We start from the raw sequence: 24,256 nt of genomic DNA on the forward strand, positions 1-24,256 counted from the left end.
AACAGATCATTTATTCTGGTATTGCTCACCAGTTGCTTTGTTTTGGATTGAAGTGGAAAGGTGGTTATTGGGTTATGATGTAATATTGCGATTGGATCTTCTCACAGTGCTTCTGGGTGATCTTTCAGCGGAAGCTCACGCTCTTCAGAACATCATTATTTTGTTAGGGAAAATCTTAATCTTCAAAACAACCGACATACATGAATTGAGTATAGGGAGACTTAAAAACCACGTTAAAGTTTACTGTGAAATTGAATGTATGATCTATGAATCCTAGGAAGTGCATTATGCAGAAAGATGGAGTAAAATAAAGGAAGTGGAAGGATGGAGCAGGTAGAAAAGAATGACTATTCCAACATGTTGCTGTATGATTCAGGAATTTGTTGTCCCTTGGAGGTTGGGAGTAGGGTGTGTGTGTGTGTGTGTGTGTGTGTGTCTGTACATGTGTGTGTGTGTTGTGGTGGTGCGGGGGGGGGGATTTGTAGGTCGGTCGGGAGGATGTGGCTTGGATGGAGGGACTTTTTTTCATTCTTCATTGGTTTGTTTTTTCCCTTTTATATATTTTTCCTTTGTTACTGGTGATTTTGTTATTTTTTTATTTTTTATTTTATTGTATTCTGTTTGTAAAGATGTAAGGGCTACTCTGTATCCATTTCAAGCTTCAACAGATAACTAAAACAGACATCAAAAAACACATTAAAAAAAGGATAAATAAATAAATAAATAAACAAATGAAAATAATAATAAATAAATAAATTAAAAATAAAAAAATTTAAAAAAAAAAAAGTCCCCAATGAAAAAAAAAAAAAAAAAAAAAATGGAAAAGGCAAAAGGCAAAACCAGAGTGTCCTGAGAAAAATTACTTTAAAGTTGTTTGATTTATCTACAAAATGTATTATAGGTAGAGCAATGAAAATCTGGTGACTTGTTGCCCTGATGAAAAAAAAAAAAAAAAAAAATCTTATGCTCAAAGTTGACCTTTGCCCTATTTGTCAATACTGTACTCTGCCTTTGTATTAAAAAAAAGTAAGGCTTTTCTCTAGGCCTAACTGACCAGACATAAGTCATTGGTTTATTTTTCAAGTGAAGCTAATGCATTTAAAGAATCATGTAAGCCAGAGCTGATATGGCCAAAGATTTCTGTAAAGGTATTTCTGTCCCACCCAAATTTGTGAACTACTTGCGCCTATTCATCACAGACATCACATGTATCACTTTTTCTCAGCTTTTAAACAATGTTAGTGGTTGTTATTAGTTAGTTAGTTGTTGTGGTAAACATGACAAACCATTCATCTTGGTGGATCAGAATAAAGAGCAGACCATTCAAATAAAAGAGCAGACAAAAGAAATGGGGGTAAAGGGGGGCTTCTTGGACTCTAAAGTTTGGTTAAGTCAGAGGTGCTCTTTGGATGGGAAACTAAATGCCAAGAATCAAGAAACTCCAAGGCACTCTCTATTGAAAAAGTTAAAAAGCCTTTATTATCATGGCTTGGTCAAGTTAGCCTTCTAAAAAAACTCCAACGCGTTTCGGCTACATGCCTTCTTCTGGGAGTTAAAGCTACATGCCTTTAACTCCCAGAAGAACTCCCAGAAGTTAAAGCTACATGCCTTTAACTCCCAGAAGAACTCCCAAGCAACATACCAACAGAAGTGAAGAGTGTCACAGTAGGCTTATATGATTCAATTTCATCTGTAAGTGAGCAGACTAACAACCTGAATACACCCCTGACAGGAATATCCCATCCCATTATCCCTATTTGTTAGGTGCACTAAAAAGGACCCTCACTACAGCCAGTAGGCCTACCTGTATGTTTATGACTTTAATAATCTACTTACATGCATACCCTGGTCCTGTGCGATCCTGGAGGAAAGGGTGCTTAGATACAGCAGCAGCCCAATGATACTGGATACCTTTGTAGGATATGTATAATTTTTAAGGTATTGTTTCTGACAAACGTCAACATTAAAAAAGCTTGAGATAGGGCTGTCAAAATGTTGCACTCACCTCCTGTAGTTACGTTCAGGGGCGTTTCTAGACTTTCAGGACAACCTGGGCTTAGCCCGGCTGGACTGGATGTACATGTAAAGATTAGCTGAGGATTTTTTTTTATATACATACAGTACATAAAAGGTGTTATTATAGTAGACAACAGACTAGACTGCCCAAATTATTTATTATTGAATTACTAGGTACATACACGTTTAAGTGTGAGGTTGCATGTAATGTATCATTAAGCAAATGTTCTGCACCTCCTTCTGTTGATCTCCCTTCTCTCTCCATCACCTGACTGCTCTTTTGTTGTTTGATCTATGCCAGAGATCTACCAAAAAGACAGTAAAATGTTTGATGTTAAAATGGGATTGTACACACAGAGAGAGAGAGAGAAAGAGAGAAAACAGCTACCCTCTACAAAATCATGGAATCAGATCAGTGTGTGGCAAACCAACAAAAACATACTATACTACATTGCAGGATACAAAGACTCAGGGATTAAAGTGAAAAGAAATCGTTTGACTGAACTTTTTTTAGGCCATTAGTCATACGTTGTTTATACCTACCTATAGAGATAGCACCCCTTTTGCGGTCGCGACCTATTGGTTTATAATGTACAAAAAGATGCAAACAGCAAAGTAAAGGGAGTATTCGCCTTATTCACACGGCGGCCATTGTTTAAACCAAAACGAGGCTACAGGGTACACTTACTAATGCCACCTACAGGTGAATGCATAGAACATTACAATCCTATGGTTTGTGTACCCTGTAGCCTCATTTTAGCCGCCAATGGCCGCCATGTGAATAAGGCGAATTGAGATTGAGTTTTCCTGATGAACAAAACAATATTTCAGAACCATCCATTACCAGGCTTGGAATTTCACTATTCTGGGGGCAAGGCCACTTGGCCTTCAGTTGGGCATATTTGGTGGGGGGCACAAAGGCCACATGGAACCAAGGCCAAAAGTTAACTATACAGTAGTAGGCTATAAAAAGGATCAAAGTTGTATTTAGCCTATTCACTGCAGTAGACCTGCATCACTGTATGAAACATTACAAAAACATGAAACATGACATATTACATAGAACTGTAAATCATCTCATCATCTAATATTTGCAGATATCTAGGCTATATACTATAACATTTATTTTATATTTGGCCTGTTATGAAATCATGTATTGAACAATTTAAGCACAGCTCAGCTTTAAGAAACTCAAATAGCCTAGATGCATGCTTAGCATTTTGTGATCATTAAGGCTATTTTCACAAACTCTTAGTCAGCTGTCCTATGATTTACCAATATAGGCGATATTTGTAACATTTATTTTGTATTTGGCCCGTTATGAAATCATGTGGAACAATTTAAACACATTGTAAAACTTAAAGCCCAAATTTGGAGACATCCATGCATGTCGAAATTTACTGCAAATTCAAAACTAGATTACTCTGGAACGGCTAACTGTACAGGGGACTGCTTTACACCTTTGTGTTCGGTAAGGTCTGCTGTTTATTCTGATATATGGTTTGTCATGTGTTAAAAGAAGGGTTTGTGAAGTATTCCACCGAGATGAATGGGTAGGGAGATCATGGGACGCAAAACCTTCAGTAGAATGTATGATTAAATTGAATTATATTATTTACTTTTCTCGCGAACCGTTCAACACAGCAATTATCGGCTAATATCGTTTAAAAGCTGAGAAAAAGCTCTTTCATGTGATACTTGTGATGTCTGTGTGATGAATAGGCTACTTCGCGAGTTGTTCAACTGAGAAGAATGGGTGAATTTGAACGCACTTTCTTTCTTGCGCTGTCACTTTCTCCACTGCGTAAAAGACTAAATTAATTTGCGCTGTGAATGCTAAGATTATTTTGACAGGCCACAGGCTAAATAAAAATTGCTATTAGTCGGACGCAAAGCAGAATATTGAAAGAACGGGGCACCAAGGCCACCGTGGCCTGTAAACCTCTGATTTTCAAAGGGGCCTCACGGCCAATGCAAGGGGCTACGACGGCCATGGCCTACCCTGTCCCTGACCATTGCTGATTAACCATTGCTGTTGTTTTCTACTGCAGCAATATTGTAGAAAGACTTTAACTTACACTCTTATTTAATTAATTCAGGCCAAAAGTGTTTAAAGGGGAAATTTTTTTCTTGTTAATATGCAATTCATCACCAAGTAAAATCTATAAAATCAAGTTGGCAAGACGAGAGATCAAAGTAACGAATCAGAACATTCTAGATATTGTTTATATTTCCATTTGTTGCCTCATTTACAGACAACTCAGTTTTCCAATGAGCAGCAATACTGTGTGTGCTTATGCAGGAGGTCTGCGCTTTTGTCTTCAGCAACAGATTGTATAAGGTTGACAATTGGTTGCGATATGGTGAGGGACAGGTCGTGTTGCGCTATGAAAGACATAGGTGCCAACTCTCACGCATTGGCCGTGAGACACACGCATTTGATTGGTTTCACACACTCACACGCCACACCCCCGATTTCTCACGCTGAAGTGTCAACCCGGTCGGTCAGATGCCTGAAAAAATGAGTTTAGCCTATCTATAGATCTACCTGTTGAGCCCGCGGTTATGCTTTCAGAGACGGTGAGAGGTTCAAGAGCACCCCTGTCTGTGGAATTTTATACATTTTCTCTCATTTGCGATGCTACTTCAGAAGCCGCCCCAGGCGCATTCCCCACGCATTTCCCCGGCTTCAGGTAGGCTATGCTTTGAGTATTATTGAGTATTTTTCACGCTGAAGTGTCAACCTGGTAGGTCAAATACCTGGCAGATGAGGTTCAACTAAACTAAACCTATACATATGATATCACACATCAGGCGAACGTGCGGAATCTAAGCTATTATTAGCGCCAAGTTGCTGTGATATATGGTTCGCGAAAAAATTAACATTGAACCGACGTGCAATTTAGGCTAATCATATTTGCATTTTGCACACAGTACACACCCATTACTCTCGGCTTAATATTTCACTAACCCTTCACACAACACGTGGCAAACCCAATATCACAATAAACAGCAAACCTTACCGAATACGAGGATATAGAGCATGCCTTTGTGCAATAAGTGGTTCCTGAGTAATCCGGTTTTGAAATTGCAACACATTTCTACATAGCCTCATTGGGGCGAAATTATAATGTATTCTAACGTAAACTATTTGTCAGTAGGCCTACATACATTTTTGTAAATTGCTCAGCCATATCCCGCTATCATGGTTCTTATATTGTCAGGTTCCAGCCAATCCCATTACAGATAAATGAATACATTTATATTGCCATGCTTCTAGTGACATTAATGCAAAATATGAAGAAAATCAAATAACGAGACACAAATATTGATATAAAGCCTGACATAAGCCATATGCAAACATTCACATCATGCAGATATGGGTACATCCTGAAAAAGGAATAGCATGTAGGCTATGGCCATTACAATGACCAATATATTATCTTAAATAAACTAGCTGAATAACACAGGTGACCACTTCTGCATAATTTCATGGAGTGCTGAAATGTCAACACATTTTTAAAAATTTCTGAACTGTGAAATGTAGCATATGTTTTTGTGGTTGTGAACTTGCAATATCCTAACTATTCCACCTGTGTGTGCATGGTTATAATTCTGAAGTGCAAAATAGCTTAGGCTACAGCACAAATATTTCCATAAAAATAAGCAAGTCTGACCTCTGAATTTATTTTGAAAGTGCACCTGATTGATGCATTTAAAAGTTAAAATATACAAACACTTCTTAAATTCTTACAAAACACCCACCCACTTTTTAAAATTGTTAGTTTGGACCCCCTCACTTTTGCCGTCGCGAGGAAATACCAGTGCTGTTTTCAGCATCTGTTTAGTGCTTCATTGTCATTTTCATTGGATTCACGGGTTTAGTTTGATATTTAATTTACTTTTTGGACTGTTTGATTATATTGTTAAATGTTGGGACTGATGGGCACTGAAATCTGGGGAGGTATTTGATGATCACTATTACGTTCCATGTAGTTGAAAGAGTGTCGGGATTTCAAACAAACCATCCGCTTTCATGCGTTCATTGAACATCTGCGGTGCTGTAATGGAAACCTTATTGCGTAGCCAAGTAGCCTATTGAGTTATTTTTAAATTATGCATGATTTACTTTTTATTAATTTCGTAGGCTGGCTTTATTTTGTTATATAGAAGTATCTAAATAACCTGTTAAAATGTACCAGAATTCAGGAAATTGCATCTAGTCCAAATTTCTGGGGAGGACCCCATACCCCTCTCTGAAATGTCCCACCCACTTTCACAATGCCTCCATGGTCCTAGTAGTAGGCTAGATCCCTTTGATACCAATGTTCATTTAACTCTGAGACCCTGGTCCCAAGGATGGATTACTGCACGGGCCTTCCGGGCCCAGACCCAGGGGCCAAGGTGTCAGGGGGCCCTGAAGCCCAAGCCTTTGCATGGAATCATTGCCTCAATATCAACACATCAGGATGTAGGCTATGAATCTGATTGAATTTAGTATTGGCCATCCCAAAATGCTAGCCTGATGAGCCAGACCCACATTAAAACGCGTTCGCAGTGCTCAGTCCGAGGGGGGATAATCGGTTGTCTTTCAAATTCCCTCTGCACATAATAGGACAGCACTGAGTCCCATCGTTTTCCCCACCAGCGGAGCTAGTTGGCTAGTTCAAACTTTTGCCATCTCAAAACAAGCAACTTTCGTGTCACACTGTTGGCCAACAGCAATATCCATCTTCTTTGTTTTCAGGGAATTCAAGCCAAACCATTGCAACTCATGCCATCAATCATTATGTTATGCCCCCCTAACGACTAGACGATTTGATTGGCCTGATAGAAGTTTAATTTTTCGAGCTCACAAGCCAACGGAGAGTTGCTAGACTAGCCCTGGAAGTAAATGTAATTTGCTGCCGCTAGGGTGTGTCTAGATTTCTAAGCTACCAAAATGCACCAGAAATCACATCAAACAAATGAAAACATTTTTGGGGATGGACCCCCAAACCCCCCTTCCACATATGCGACAATTAGTGGGGAGCCCTTCATACGTGGGCCCAGGGCCCCGAAAGTTCATATGCCTGGTCCATACACCTGAGAACCACTGATGTACGTTTTTTTTATTGTACGGTATAATGAGCCAAACAAAAATTTCCGCAGCAAAATGTTGGTTGGCCCCACCAAATCTCCCTCCAAGGTTTTTTGAAAAGTTGGCAGCCCTGTGAAAGAACATGCGTAGCCTACTTTCTGAGCGCAAAAACGGTCAGCCTAAGATAAACGTAGCCTACCTCTGTCGTGGTGGCTATAGTTGCACCAGGTAGGTGAGATGTCCTGAAGTGCACGAACGTTTACCTTTTGGCGGTCTTCTGATTGTTGGCGTGCTAAAACGTTTTCCTATTGCATCCATAAACAATTTTCTTGCAGCAAACCGCGCAAAAGCAAACCCCTGGCACTTTAATTTCTTTACACCATGGCTTAGTTCTCCCCTGTTTCCAACAGCCGTCCATCTCCATTATTTTTTTAACTTTTGACACCTGCCTTCCTTTATCAACAACGCATCAATGACAGCTAGTGGCCTTGCCAAATAGACGCACACAAATCATGACGCTAATATGCGAGGTTCTGGTAGGCCTACTGGTTATGGTTTTGTGCTATAGATTAATAATAGCAAAGTTTTAAGTTGATTATTTTAATTGCATGGTTATTTTTTGTCAACATACACTCACAACCTACTGTCGTTAAAAGTGAGGCCTAAGCAAAATAGGCTACAAGGCTGTCTGTGCGTCACAAACACTACTGACCCCCTTACTCAACAGTTCGCGATGATGACAATATTATTATTATTTTATGTGAACACGCTCAGTCAAAACCTTCCGTCGCAAATTGTGATAAACATTGTTGTACATTTCATAACAGACGGGATAATAAATTGCATAGGCTACGTTTTATATTGCGAATGTTAATGTTAGTTGCATTGATTAAAAACTGTAACAATAATAGTAGGCCTACATCGGGTGACATAGCAGGCTATCTGTTCAAGTCATAGGTGACACCCAAAATGAATGACCTCCCCTGACAAGAGTTCGCGATAGTAAGAAATTGTCTACATTGATGCACGGAAAGAGCCTACGCTTCTCCGAATTCGCACATAGCTCACAATATCATATCCAAAAAAGTTAAACAGATTGGGCAACCTCATCAGCTGTCTCCATCGTGTCACTATAATCCAACTTTTATACCGTTAGTCCTCCAGACGTGTTCTTTTTTTTAAGCAAACGCCCCAGGCCAATGAGACAAGCGTGCAGCTACAACATAAACAAAGCGAAACTCATGGCTGACGAACTTTAATCCTTGATACAAAGAACTTTTGAGATGGCAATGTTCAGCTCTATTTACAAATGCTTTGCTTATGCATAGGGCATTTGCATACATTATCACTAACCTGAAGAAGAGCAGCAGCTCTGTGGAGGGGGACCTGGACAGGGCGAACCAGTTGAACCAGTTCTACAACAGGTTTGACTGCCCTGCTCCAGCTCCAATGGCGGTGACTCAGACCGGCTCTTGTTTATGCGTGCCTGCCCTACCCCCCAGCCTCCCAGTCTCTCCAGCTCTGCATCCGGTGACACCCAAATCGACCTAAGCCACCATCACCTTTTTTTTTTTTTAATTGTGTGTGTGTGTGTATTTATATCACAGTGTAATTATTGTGTAAACTGTGTAGTTATCCTACCATTACAACAATATTCAATTCAATTGAATATATACCACTAAATATCGGAAGGTGACCTTTTTTCTCCCTTTTCGTATGTCACTTAATATTAATTTCTGTACAAAACCAAGGCGGGAGATTTTTTTAGAAAGCATAATAGCACCCACCCCAGTGTAGCCTAGGCCTATCTAAATTATCGTTATAAAAAAATTACCTAGTACCTAGTGCGTGACTCAAAGAGCTGTAAACAGTGTTTTGAGACTGCGTGTAGCCTACAAAAAGCGCATGGAGATTTTAATTTTGCAAAGAGAAACTGTAACACAGCTAGTCTAAGTCTAACATTAACTTGTTTGAGTTTTCTCCCCAACGTTTTCTCTGGTAGTTCTTCACTGATCTGAGATAATGAGCGAACTACCTTAAGTAGCTAGCGTCTCGGGAGAATAAAAAAAAAAAAGTTTAAAAGTTTTCTAATATCGCTCCAGTGTAATGGTGGGCATGTTAAGTTAACCGTGGCATTACCTACACAGCAACCACATGGTCGCGTCAGGTGATCATAATAACATATAAAAGGATATAGTCCTTGATAAATAACCAGGCTATGAACTCATAAACAACAGCATTTTGTCACCGTTTGTCATTCACCGTGCTGTAAATACAGCATTAAGATGCTATGCTAAAGAGCTTGAGATTCGAGAACCTGCATGCTCATCCTGTCAGAAAATAGCAATTTGATCAGTGATCATGTATCATATCAGCGCAAGCTTGGTTTGAAACTGGTTTCTGGGGATGGGGTTTACACGATCCTTCACTGGGCTAGTGCCTGCTGTGTTAATATGACCCCTCAAATCTATATAGGTTCTCATGCATATTAGGCTAGCCAATGAAAAGGAATGCAACAAAAAAAAAACACTACTGCTCCTAACTGAAGAAACGTTTACGTTACTGTAAGGAAATTATTATTATCATTGTATAACCATTTGTGTAAGCAGAAATATTGTTGTGCTGAGTTCTAAGAACAGAGAGTTCAAGTTAATTGTTGTTGTGCTGAGTTCTAAGAACAGAGAGTAGTCTACAAGTTAAGTGTGCACCCAGAAAGACAGGAACTGCACCCTGTCTGTGTGTGTGTGTGTGTGTGGGTGAGATAAGAGTATGTCACAATTCCTTCCTATTTTCTGTGTGCATCTGTACAATAAAAGACACAGCTTTTGGGCTGCAGAGTCAGAGACTGATGGTGTGAGGAATTCTTCCTTACATTAGCAGGCTCTCCTCTTGGTACCAGAGTTTGTGGGCAAAGCCATACTATGTGTGGTTCTTGTATCTATATGTTGGGGTTAAATTCCTGACAGTTACCAACAATGTTAACAACAAACTCAGCTTTACTCGCGTAAACAAAGTTGGCTATATGCTTCTTATATAACGAACCAGCTAACCTTGTGATAACAAAATCTTTACCTTTTGTTTAGTTCACTGAAAGTTATCCACATATCAAGCGATTGAATACACAGTTATGGAGGAATTGTTTTGGGAAGCAGTTGCACTATATTCCACTTTTGCTGCCTTTAAGCCACTTAAATCCATAGCCTAGATGAGCATTGGCATAAGTTACAACTTGGCGTGATGGTAAGCTAAATGCCCAAGAAATATGGCAAGCCGTTCAGGACTTGCGTCTGTCAAAATGGCGTCTCCATGTGTAGATTTTGACTTCTTCGGAGTAAAAAATAGACGTCTGGGTGATTTGCTGCAATGCCAGAGCCTTTGTGCCAGAGTAGACACAGCATTGGCTGCTGGAAACAGGAAATGCAGCCGCTATAGTTGCAGCAGAAGAAACAAGATGCCAGAGCAATGTGCAGCATATTCCTGCTCAAATCGGCGGACCATTGCAAACAGGGCTCAGGGGATTACTTTTCACAAGTAAGATTTAACATTATCGTACTATTGGTTGTATTTTGTGAATGCAATATTACCAGAAAGTTGAAAAGGAGCAAGGATTTTTGTTATTACTGTATGTAAATCGTAGCCAGCTAGCTAGGCTACTTGCTAGGTGTTCAGGTGTTTTGAAATTGCAACACATTTCTACATAGCCTCATTGGGGCGAAATTATAATGTATTCTAACGTAAACTATTTGTCAGTAGGCCTACATACATTTTTGTAAATTGCTCAGCCATATCCCGCTATCATGGTTCTTATATTGTCAGGTTCCAGCCAATCCCATTACAGATAAATGAATACATTTATATTGCCATGCTTCCTAGTGACATTAATGCAAAAATATGAAGAAAATCAAATAGCGAGACACAAATATTGATATAAAGCCTGACCTAAAGCCATATGCAAACATTCACATCATGCAGATATGGGTACATCCTGAAAAAAAGGAATAGCATGTAGGCTATGGCCATTACAATGACCAATATATTATCTTAAATAAACTAGCTGAATAACACAGGTGACCACTTCTGCATAATTTCATGGAGTGCTGAAATGTCAACACATTTTTTAACATTTCTGAACTGTGAAATGTAGCATATGTTTTTTATGGTTGTGAACTTATTGCAATATCACCCTAACTATTCCACCTGTGTGTGCATGGTTATAATTCTGAAGTGCAAAAAATAGCTTAGGCTACAGCACAAATATTTCCATAAAAATAAGCAAGTCTGACCTCTGAATTTATTTTGAAAGTGCACCTGATTGATGCATTTAAAGTTAAAATATACAAACACTTCTTAAATTCTTACAAAACACCCACCCACTTTTTAAAATTGTTGGTTTGGACCCCCCTCACTTTTGCCGTGCGCGAAATACCAGTGCTGTTTTCAGCATCTGTTTAGTGCTTCATTGTCATTTTCATTGGATTCACGGTTTAGTTTGATATTTAATTTACTTTTGGACTGTTTGATTATATTGTTAAATGTTGGGACTGATGGGCACTGAAATCTGGGAGGTATTTGATGATCACTATTTACGTTCCATGTAGTTGAAAGAGGTCGGGATTTCAAACAAACCATCCGCTTTCATCGCTTCATTGAACATCTATGGTGCTGTAATGGAAACCTTATTATGAGCCAAGTAGCCTATTGAGTTATTTTTTAAATTATGCATGATTTACTTTTATTAATTTCGTAGGCTGGCTTTATTTTGTTATATAGAAGTATCTAAATAACCTGTTAAAATGTACCAGAATTCAGGAAATTGCATCTAGTCCAAATTTCTGGGGGAGGACCCCCATACCCCCTCTCTGAAATGTCCCACCCACTTTCACAATGCCTCCATGGTCCTAGTAGTAGGCTAGATCCCTTTGATACCAATGTTCATTTAACTCTGAGACCCTGGTCCCAAGGATGGATTACTGCACGGGCCTTCCGGGCCCAGACCCAGGGGCCAAGGTGTCAGGGGGCCCTGAAGCCCAAGCCTTTGCATGGAATCATTGCCTCAATATCAACACATCAGGATGTAGGCTATGAATCTGATTGAATTTAGTATTGGCCATCCCCAAAATGCTAGCCTGACGAGCCAGACCCACATTAAAACGTTAGCGAGTGCTCAGTCCGAGGGGGGATAATCGGTTGTCTTTCAAATTCCCTCTGCACGCAATAGGACAGCACTGGAGTCCCATCGTTTTTTCCCACCAGCGGAGCTAGTTGGCTAGTTCAAACTTTTGCCATCTCAAAACAAGCTTAACTCGTGTCACACTGTTGGCCAACAGCAATATCCATCTTCTTTGTTTTCAGGGAATTCAAGCCAAACCATTGCAACTCATGCCATCAATGATTATGTTATGCCCCCCTAACGACTAGACGATTTGATTGGCCTGATAGAAGTTTAATTTTTTAGAGCTCACAAGCCAGCGGAGAGTTGCTAGACTAGCCCTGGAAGTAAATGTAATTTGCTGCCGCTAGGGTGTGTCTAGATTTCTAAGCTACCAAATGCACCAGAAATCACATCAAACAAATGAAAACATTTTTGGGGATGGACCCCCAAACCCCCTTCCACATATCTGCGACAATTAGTGGGAGCCCTTCATCACGTGGGCCCAGGGCCCCGAAAGTTCATATGCCTGGTCCATACACCTGAGAACCACTGATGTCGTTTTTTTTTTGTATTATGCGGTATAATGAGCCAAACAAAAATTTCCGCAGCAAAATGTTGGTTGGCCCCACCAAATCTCCCTCAAGGTTTTTTGAAAAGTTGGCAGCCCTGTGAAAAAACATCGTGGCCTACTTTCTGAGCGCCAAAAGCGGTCAGCCTAAGATAAACGTAGCCTACCTCTGTAAGTGGTGGCTATAGTTGCACCAGGTAGGTGAGATGTCCTGAAGTGCCGCGAACGTTTACCTTTTGGCGGTCTTCTGATTGTTGGCGTGCTAAAACGTTTTTCTATTGCATCCATAAACAATTTTCTTGCAGCAAACCGGCAAAAAGCAAACCCTGGCACTTTAATTTCTTTACACCATGGCTTAGTTCTCCCCTGTTTCCAACAGCCGTCCATCTCCATTATTTTTTTAACTTTTGACACCTGCCTTCCTTTATCAACAACGCATCAATGACAGCTAGTGGCCTTGCCAAATAGAAGCGACACAAATCATGACGCTAATATCGCGGCGAGGTTCTGGTAGGCCTACTGGTTATGGTTTTGTGCTATAGATTAATAATAGCAAAGTTTTAAGTTGATTATTTTAATTGCATGGTTATTTTTGTCAACATACACTCACAACCTACTGTCGTTAAAAAGTGAGGCCTAAGCAAAATAGGCTACAAGGCTGTCTGTCGCGTCACAAACACTACTGACCCCCTTACTCAACAGTTCGCGATGATGACAATATTATTATTATTTTATGTGAACACGCTCAGTCAAAACCTTCCGTCGCAAATTGTGATAAACATTGTTGTACATTTCATAAACAGGCGGGATAATAAATTGCATAGGCTCGTTTTTATATTGCGAATGTTAATGTTAGTTGCATTGATTAAAAACTGTAACAATAATAGTAGGCCCTACATCGGGTGACATAGCAGGCTATCTGTTCAAGTCATAGGTGACACCCAAAATGAATGACCTCCCTGACAAGAGTTCGCGATAGTAAGAAATTGTCTACATTGATGCGGAAAGAAAGCCTAAAGCTTCTCGAATTTTTATAGCTCACAATATCATATCCAAAAAAAGTTAAACAGATTGGGCAACCTCATCAGCTGTCTCCATCGTGTCACTATAATCCAACTTTTATACCGTTAGTCCTCCAGACGTGTTCTTTTTTTTAAGCAGCGCCCCAGGCCAATGAGACAAGCGTGCAGCTACAACATAAACAAAGCGAAACTCATGGCTGGCCGAACTTTAATCCTTGATACAAAAAGAACTTTTTGAGATGGGCAATGTTCAGCTATATTTACAAATGCTTTGCTTATGCATAGGGCATTTGCATACATTATCACTAACCTGAAGAAGAGCAGCAGCTCTGTGGAGGGGGACCTGGACAGGGCGAACCAGTTGAACCAGTTCTACAACAGGTTTGACTGCCCTGCTCCAGCTCCAATGGCGGTGACTCAGACACGGCTCTTGTTTGCGTGCCTGCCCTACCCCCGCCTCCCAGTCTCTCCAGCTCTGCATCCCGGTGACACCCAACGACCTAAGCCACCATCACCTTTTTTTAATTGTGTGTGTGTTTGTATTTATATCACAGTGTAATTATTGTGTAAACTGTGTAGTTATCCTACCATTACAACAATATTCAATTCAATTGAATATATACCACTAAATATCGGAAGGTGACCTTTTTTTCTCCCTTTTACGTATGTGTCACTTAATATTAATTTCTGTACAAAACCAAGACGGGAGATTTTTTAGAAAACGCAATAGCACCCACCCCATAAGTGTAGCCTAGGCCTATCTAAATTATCGTTATAAAAAATTACCTAGTACCTAGTACGTGACTCAAGAGCTGTAAACAGTGTTTTTGAGACTGCGTGTAGCCTACAAAAGCGCATGGAGATTTTAATTTTGCAAAGAGAAACTGTAACACAGCTAGTCTAAGTCTAACATTAACTTGTTTGAGTTTTCTCCCCAACGTTTTCTCTGGTAGTTCTTCACTGATCTGAGATAATGAGCGAACTACCTTAAGTAGCTAGCTTCTTGGGAGAATAAAAAAAAAAAGTTTAAAAGTTTTCTAATATCTCTCCAGTGTAATGGTGGGCATGTTAAGTTAACCGTAGCATTACCTACACAGCAACCACATGGTGCGATGCGAGTGATCATAATAACATATAAAACGTGATATAGTCCTTGATAAATAACCAGGCTATGAACTCATAAACAACAGCATTTTGTCACCGTTTGTCATTCACCGTGCTGTAAATACAGCATTAAGATGCTATGCTAAAGAGCTTGAGATTTGAGAACCTGCATGCTCATCCTGTCAGAAAATAGCAATTTGATCAGTGATCATGCATCATATCAGCGCAAGCTTGGTTTGAAACTGGTTTCTGGGGATGGGGTTTACACAATCCTTCACTGGGCTAGTGCCTGCTGTGTTAATATGACCCCTCAAATCTATATAGGTTCTCATGCATATTAGGCTAGCCAATGAAAAGGAATGCAACAAAAAAAAAAACACTACTGCTCCTAACTGAAGAAACGTTTACGTTACTGTAAGGAAATTATTATTATCATTGTATAACCATTTGTGTAAGCAGAAATATTGTTGTGCTGAGTTCTAAGAACAGAGAGTTCAAGTTAAATGTTGTTGTGCTGAGTTCTAAGAACAGAGAGTTCAAGTTAAATGTTGTTGTGCTGAGTTCTAAGAACAGAGAGTAGTCTACAAGTTAAGTGTGCACCCAGACAGACAGGAACTGCACCCTGTCTGTGTGTGTGGGGTGAGATAAGAGTATGTCACAATGAAGTCGCTATTCCTTCCTGTTTTCTGTGTGCATCTGTACAATAAAAGACACAGCTTTTGGGCTGCAGAGTCAGAGACTGATGGTGTGAGGAATTCTTCCTTACATTAGCAGGCTCTCCTCTTGGTACCAGAGTTTGTGGGCAAAGCCATACTATGTGTGGTTCTTGTATCTATATGTTGGGGTTAAATTCCCTGACAGTTACCAACAATGTTAACAACAAACTCAGCTTTACTGCGGCAAACAAAGTTGGCTATATGCTTCGCCATATAACGAACCAGCTAGCCTTGTGATAACAAAATCTTTACCTTTTGTTTAGTTCACTGAAAGTTATCCACATATCAAACGATTGAATACACAGTTATGGAGGAATTGTTTTGGGGAAGCAGTTGCACTATATTCCACTTTTGCTGCCTTTAAGCCACTTAAATCCATAGCCTAGATGAGCATTGCGCATAAGTTACAACTTGACGTGATGGTAAAGCTAAATGCCCAAGAAATATGGCAAGCCGTTCAGGACTTAACGTCTGTCAAAATGACGTCTCCATGTGTAGATTTTTGACTTCTTCCGGAGTAAAAAATAGACGTCTGGGTGATTTGCTGCAATGCCAGAGCCTTTGTGCCAGAGTAGACACAGCATTGGCTGCTGGAAACAGGAAATGCAGCCGCTATAGTTGCAGCAGAAGAAACAAGATGCCAGAGCAATGTGCAGCATATTCCTGCTCAAATCGGGACCACCATTGCAAACAGGGCTCAGGGGATTACTTTTCACAAGTAAGATTTAACATTATCGTACTATTGGTTGTATTTTGTGAATGCAATATTACCAGAAAGTTGAAAAGGAGCAAGGATTTTTGTTATTACTGTATGTAAATCGTAGCCAGCTAGCTAGGCTACTTGCTAGGTGTTCAGGTGTTCACCCGGCTATGAACTGAGACTTGATAAGTCATATTCCATAACACTGACTTACATTACAACTGACACAAGAATGCTATTGTAGAAATGAATCAAATATTACTAGTATAACATTGGCCAGAATTTTACACAAGTGGCACAGACTGTAGCCTACTGTATTATCGGGCAGTTGCTACTTGTAGCTTAGCTAGTAATAAGTGTGTTGGTGGTAGCTTCACTATTTCCTGAATAAAGTAACTTTTTAATAGCTTAACTTCTTTATATGAAGTAGCTTGGCCAAACAAGCTACACTTTTGTCATGTGAAATTAGCACAATTTAAAGTAGCTTCCTATGTAGTGAACTAGCCTACTGCTGTGTTTGTGTTACTAAGCTTGCTACATTTGACTGGGGTGGTAGTTTTGTGTAGTAGGAATTTCTTTACATATACCTTCTAAATATATTTTTTAGAATTTTCTTAAAGCATTTCCATGATTCAACTGATAACAATAATATTTTTAACACAAAATAAAGGTCATTTATGAGATTAATTGCATTTTAAAAACAATATTTCTTTGTAAAACGCCTAAAGTTGATCATACCGTTTTCAAATTTAAGGATGTATTACTATAAATATATATTTAACCAAACACCACCATGTTATCTTGTCAGATGATTAGATATACTCTTTTTTTACAAAACATCCCATGTTTCGGTTGTGACAGCACATGTTCGGTAGTGACGGTAGTGTTTCGGTAGTGACTACAGACTGACTTTTTATATTTTGTGTTGATACAAAAAATCTTGTTTTTTAAAAGCTAAATGTCGGCAGGTATGCCATAACCAATCAGAAGAAAAACAATAAGAGTGCCATCTCCCTAAAAGGAAGTAGGTCTACTGCATGTACCATGGCACAGTACCACCATACGGATGAGCAAGCACATTTATGCAGAAGGCTTACACTTTTTTTACTCTTTAAATCAACAATTACCCAGGTACTCACACAAATGTGAAAGTGTGGAAAACAAAATGTGAAAGTATGTATGGAACTATTGTTGGAATGCTTGAAACCAGGCTTACACCAGTTTGCCTCGGCCCATAGCCAGCCTAAACTCTGACCCACTCGGTCAGACAGCCCAAGTAGTTAAGCAAATCCGCAGTTCAGTTTTTGTTTTTTTAAATGTAAGACAAGGTTTTTTCCCAAATTTCAACAATGAAAACAAAACGAGGGTCGAGGGGTGGTCCACTGTGTAGGAGGCCTGGACCATGACCCAGATCAGGAGTGAGGTTTAGGGGCTTTAGGAGTGTAACGGTAGGTGTGCAGTATGTTGGTAAACCTCCCTGCAGACGCTATAGAGTAGTGTTGCAGCCTGGGCTTTGCTTTGCTATTGCTAGCATGCTCGACTCTGATCCGAGGTGCTGCTGTTTGGCGGTTTGAGTCCGGACGAAGTGACAGGCTGAGCCACGTGGTTCAACACAACACAGATTACACAGGCAAACCATCGTCCCCAGGTGTATGGAGTATGTATGTGTCTGTGTACTGTCTACGCTCATGCACTTTGCTTCCTAACACCACGATAACATTCCAATGAATTTTAAAAATGCTAAGGACATTCATCCAAGCACACCAGCACAGGCTTTGAATTGCATTGCCAGGGACTTGTTGCTTAGGTCAGTGGTTCTTAACCGTTTTGACTGGCGACCCCCAAAAAACATTGGCCAAGCCTCGAGACCCCCTTCTCTCCAGCCAATGAAAGTTGGTTTCATTTTGGAAAATGTTGCAAGACTGGCATTGGAGGCAGAGGCAGAAACGGTATGCTATGTCAACATCAAAACCAAGCCTTTGATAATCTGATTTATTGTTTTCCAAAAAATAACTAGCACTCATCCAATGTATAACTGGCAGTTCTGTGGCAAGAAAAGGCTGCATAATGTTCTGTGACTGGTAAGCTTATGCAGAATCTTTGAAGTTATCGTTGCAAGAGGCGCAAATAGAGATTTGAGTTTGCGTAAACAAAGCATCCACATTCGGAGGAACATTATGGAAACACTGTGAATTGTAACCCTACATCTAGGGCTACTGAATATCCCAGTTTTTAAACATGTTGGTCTGAAAACCTTACCTGCAAATAATTTCGCGACCCCTCCCAAATTTTTGTCAACCCCCCTGGGGGTCCAGACCCCCAGTTCAAGAAACACTGGCTTAGGTCTTACCAGGCTGTTAGACTCCTGACAGTGCACCCTCAAAATAACCGAAATAATGCCCATTTAACTTTAGATCACATTGGTCAGTGGTGTTATAATTTTCTGTGGCATCAAAATAGCAATTTGTGATCATATGCCTGACCACACCTGTTTTTTTCATCAATACACCCGTGGTGTGCAAGGTCTGGCGGAATAATAATAAAATGTGCTGACCTAAAACTAGAAAAACAATTGTGAGTGTAAGATAGGGCCCTCAGTCTTCCTAACTAATGCTTCTGCAAAAATATGCATATGCTTTCTTAAATATTCTTGGTACTTCACTGAGTCATCCCTCAATATTTGTCTATATTTTATCAGTCTTTCTGCTCCACTTTTTCTTTTATGTTTAGACATGTTGGCAATTTGTTTCTATATTCATGGGTGTCATCAGGTCTCTTTCAGGTGTATACAAGATTCAAGAACCTAGATTGAATAGACCATATCTAACCATAGATTAGAATGCAGACTGCATGGTGCTTGACTAATACACCTGTGGAAAGGAACCTGATGAAACCCATGAATAGCACTAGCTTAATCATTGAAACAAAATTTTTATTTTAGGTTGTAGGCCTAATCTTAAATATCCTAAAATGCATTTTATTTATATAAATGTGCAATTGGAAATATCACTGATTTACCAAAATATAGGACCTAACGTTCCATTTAGTCACTACCAGAAACAATCTCGTCAAACCTAAAACTTCAATACATGTTTCGGGTTGTGACTGTTTTCGTAGTGACGAAAAAATATATTTTTGAGCCTATCTCAAAGATGCTAGTCAGCACATGGTTAGATAGCACAGTTCTGAACATTTATACACAAATAAAAACTAGATTTTCAAAAAAACAACTTGATTAATTGAAATAAATATGTGTTCGGTAGTGATGTTCTTAAATGTTCCAGCCTAATTTTGAGACTTTTGAATGCATTTACTCAAAAATGATTGGACTGATCTACTCACCATGTGGCCATGAGAGACAGAGGGATGCACACACACTTCCTGGTCCAAAATGGAGGGGTGTGGCTAAAATCATTACCATCCTATAGGATAAATCTTACAGTGTTTCGGTTGTGACATAAAAATGCGGGACAACATTTTTTACATAATGATTTATGATTTTTGAAAAAAATATGCAATAAATATATTTTTTCGATTGCTTTTGTCGTGGAAAAAATCACTAACTTTTAACTCTAACTTAGCACTCTGAACAAAAACCAGCGGAGAACGGTCTGAGATGAGAAGTGGCCGCTTGTGGCCTTTTATTCTAAGTCCTCCTGGGTACAGCTCTGAAAAAATGCACAGAGACTAAGTGTCGCCAGGCAGGAGTTCTTGAATGATGGATGTCCTCTGCAGCGGAGACTCCACCTACCCAGGCCTTGGGGAGAAGGTGCGACGCTCTGAGGATTTTCCTCTTGGGAAAGTTTTTTGTATGTTATCAAAACACCTCCTTTTTCGTTATGGCCAACCCTGGCCGGGTGTCTGCCTCCTATGTAAATGGCAGACCCCTTTGTAACCAATCGGTATACACTCAATAAATTATATTGGTGGATGAGCTCACCAAGCTGCCACAAAAATTATTAAATAATCCCTAGTAGGCCTGTGTCAATGTTCAGCACATGCATGACATCCCTCCCCCAGCTTCTGCCTGGCCACCTGGCTGCACATGAACTCTTCATGAACTTTACTACATATATCTCTCGGCTGCTGCCTGGCAACACATGACATCTTCAAAAAAAATCTGCCACACTGTCATTCCTAACTGCACATAGGCTGTAATCGTCTCAGCAGGGATATCCTGCCTGGGGGGCCGGCCTTGTGTGATACAAGGGGACTCTAGGGCCACTACGGCCTCGTCTTTGGACCGATCTGGCTGCCATCTTGCCGTCAACCAACCGCGTTTATTGATCTAAAAGCTAAATCATGATCATGGTAGGCATTTAATTTTGTCGTCACCAGAGCACCACCCACATACATCTCATTAACAATGCAGCTCATTTGCATGTTGTGAACTTGAAAATGAAAATGAAAATCGAAAATGGAAAATAAATCGCAAGCAGGTGTCACTTTTCATTTTATTTATCATTTTGGCATACATTGTGCGATTGTCAGGAAAAAAACAAAGTCAAAGTGAAGTTTGCATTTTCATTTTCCAACTAACATTTTCATTTTTTTGGCAGTAATATACCAGGATGGTAATGAAAATGAAATGACAAATAGACGTTTTCAATTTATTTTTTTTTTGTCACAAATGTATCGTGTTTATCAGGAAAATTAAAAAAGCCAAATGTATATATTTCATTTTATTTTAAATTTGGCAGGATAATTGCACTGACACTTTGAAAATTAAATGGCAAAATGAGTTTTTCATTTTAATTTCACTGTTTTCATTTTAATTTTATTAATGGCAGGAAAAACCCCCCATACCCAGCTCTCCACTATTTCAAGCAATGGGTTACTCCTTAGCAAACCATAACGAAACAGTGCTTCACCACATCTGTGGATTAACTAGCCACACAGTCAACTCAATGTAAGTAAGATAAACGAGGATGCTAATTGTTCTCAGCATTGCCAGCATTGTGTATAATATGATTGTCACTTGGAGGAGACATGTAGATAACTGAATCTTGAATTTCCTCTTGAGGATCAATAAAGTATCTATCTATCTATCTATAACTAACATTAGCATAATTAGCTAACCGCTGCTAACGTGCTAGCATCGTCACTTCAGGCTGTGCACAGTAGTGTAACATTTATTCACTATACATTAATAAGTCAAGTCAAGTCAAGTCAGTTTAATTGGTATAGCGCATTTAACATGCACAGAGTGCAAACCAAAGCGCTCCACATTTAAGACATTGTCATTGACACATACACTAACAAAGACAATAGCGGACGGAGCGTAATTATCGCCAGCGCACCCATTGACACCAAGACAGAACTACATTTAAGAAATAACAAACATAAAGATGCCGGACGGAGCGGGCGTGAGTAAGCCAGCGTACCTGTGACACCAAGACATACAAGACAGACAACAAACAAATTAATAAATAAAATATAAAAATAAAATTAGTCCAATTTCCAGCGGCTGAAAATGTCCAAGGGCAATGATGACTACGTGAAACTGCGCACAGCTGTGTCTCCACAACCGATGCAACACCCAACAAAGTTCTTTACACTCACTGGCAGTCTGGAGATAACGGAACGTTAGGCCTTGTTAGTCTGGAGATTACTGGAAGCAAACCAGTCCGAAGTCGCGGAGCGATCGGCGGCTTCGGGTGGACTGCTATAACAGCGACAGTTTGCTGGTTCTGTAATGCAGTTCTTCAACGTTAACGTTAACGTTAGTCTGTTCAATCCAGACTCCAGTTGGCATGGCAGCTCACAGGTCAGAAACAGCCCGGCGGCCCCGCAGATCCTCGGCGAGTAGCTCCAGCTACTGTCCCAAAATCCCCGACCAGACAGCGAAGTGCAGCACCGACTCACAGATGGATTTGAAGGATGTAAGAGGCCCAGGGCAAAAAGCTAGCCATAGTAAGCTCCCAATGGACAGACGCCAACAACACCAGCCGACTCGAAAGCAGCAAAAAGGACTAAGAGAATAACACGAAAACTATCAAAAATAACATAAATAAAGAGAGAAAACATTTAACTAGACAAATCAATACAAAAAATAAACATGACATAACATAAAATTACGAACATTACATAAAAACAAACAAAAACATGATGCCAGACGGAGCGGCGTGTCTCGCCAGCGTCCCCATATCCTAGCAACAATAAAGTTGAGTGGTTCTGCAATGTAGACTATGTTTCCGTTTTTGCAGTACCATGTCCCTTACATGACATGGCCCAGTGTCCTTGTAACATGCATGCAGCAAACCTAGATATGAATGTGATTTCAGCCCGACTTTCAACATTTCTTTCAAGAAGACAATTGTAAACCACAAAAGACCTGTAACGAGGGGTCTGGAATGTTGGTTACCTAGCAACCAAGACGCTGTCTATTGAAAAGGGAACTATTTTTTGATCGTAAGAACGATGTCGAAATTAACATTTTAAACAATAATGGGGTGTTTTCAGATTATTTTTAGTTTGTGGTAGATTTGTTGTATAAAAGCAATATAGCACTTTCGTGATCGGTGGATTGGTCATGCATATTCCCACCCGGGTGTTGTTTTTGGCAGAGCCACGGGCGGTGGGGAATATGACCAGCCCCACTCTCACTCCAGTCGAAAGTGGCACGCAGTCTATGAATGAGGGCGGTATATTCCTATTTCGCCCAGGGCAGGATTTCCTTCTGCCCGGCCCTGCGTTTAATAGGCCAGTCTTTTTTGTCCACCGAACTTCGATTTATGAGCGGTTACCTGGATTCTGAAATGGGCGTTGCAAAGAATGCTCCCAGGTTGTTTAAACAACTTGCCTGAACTCAGAGGACCCCGAAGTTCAGTTTACAAGATGGCTACTTCAAGCATCACTGCGTAAGTTAAAATTATGGTTTTATGCTATTTAAAGCACTTTGTTGTAACCAAATGAAGAAGTCGTATTACACACAGCACTGTATACTGTTACCTATAGGCATGTAAGCTACAGTATTTTTATGTGTCAAGTGCGTACCTAATAAGTTATTTTGTAGCTTGTGCCGTTAAAATTGTCTAGAGACGCTCCATGTTGCAATGTCAACAATGCCGAGCAGTAGCATACGTTACCGTTAACGTTAATCATAACGGCATATTCAGATATCAAACTGTGAAATATGTTTGGCAATATGTAATGAACATGTGTCTATATTTGATTAACGTTTAAACACAGAAAGATGCTATTGTTCAAGCATATTAGGCTAGTCACTAAAGGCCCATTCACACCAAGAGCGACAACGGTAACTATAAATATATCGTGCGTTAATTAATATGAATGACGACGTTCACACATAAACTAGGCCTATCTGTTATCGTTGTGAACGCTTTTATCGTTATGATTATAGTTATCGTTCTTGGTGTGAATAGGCCTTAAATGGGTGAATCCTTAATGTGCCTGGTTAGAGCAAAGCACTTCACCCACTCTGAACACAATGGAAACCTCTTCAGGGTTGTTATATGTGTAATAATTAGTTGAGACCTGAAACATAGGCCAAGGATTGACAAGCCAATTGTGGTCAGTACCATTACATGTTCATTCAAGCTAAATCATGGCTATAATGTAATTGCCGTGTATGTGTGTGTTTTAGTGTATTTAGGAGAGAACATGGACCTGTTCCTCAACTCACAGAGGACCCTGCGGTTCCCTGGTCCTCTGTACCAGCATAAAGCCGACCCCACAGTATTCTACTCTGATGGGGACCTATCCATCAAGGTCAACCTCGTTGAAGCTGGTATAATGGAAATAATGACCATAGTTTAATCATTAGAATAGCATTAGTAAGGATGTTAATAACCTTGTGCTTACTGGCATATTGCTTTTATGTGTTATATAGGCAGCTGCCCTGAGGCACCCTCTGCTGACGATCCCATAGCGCTGCC

Source organism: Alosa alosa, chromosome 8 (assembly GCF_017589495.1).
Source record: "Alosa alosa isolate M-15738 ecotype Scorff River chromosome 8, AALO_Geno_1.1, whole genome shotgun sequence".
Lineage (NCBI taxonomy): Eukaryota > Metazoa > Chordata > Actinopteri > Clupeiformes > Clupeidae > Alosa > Alosa alosa.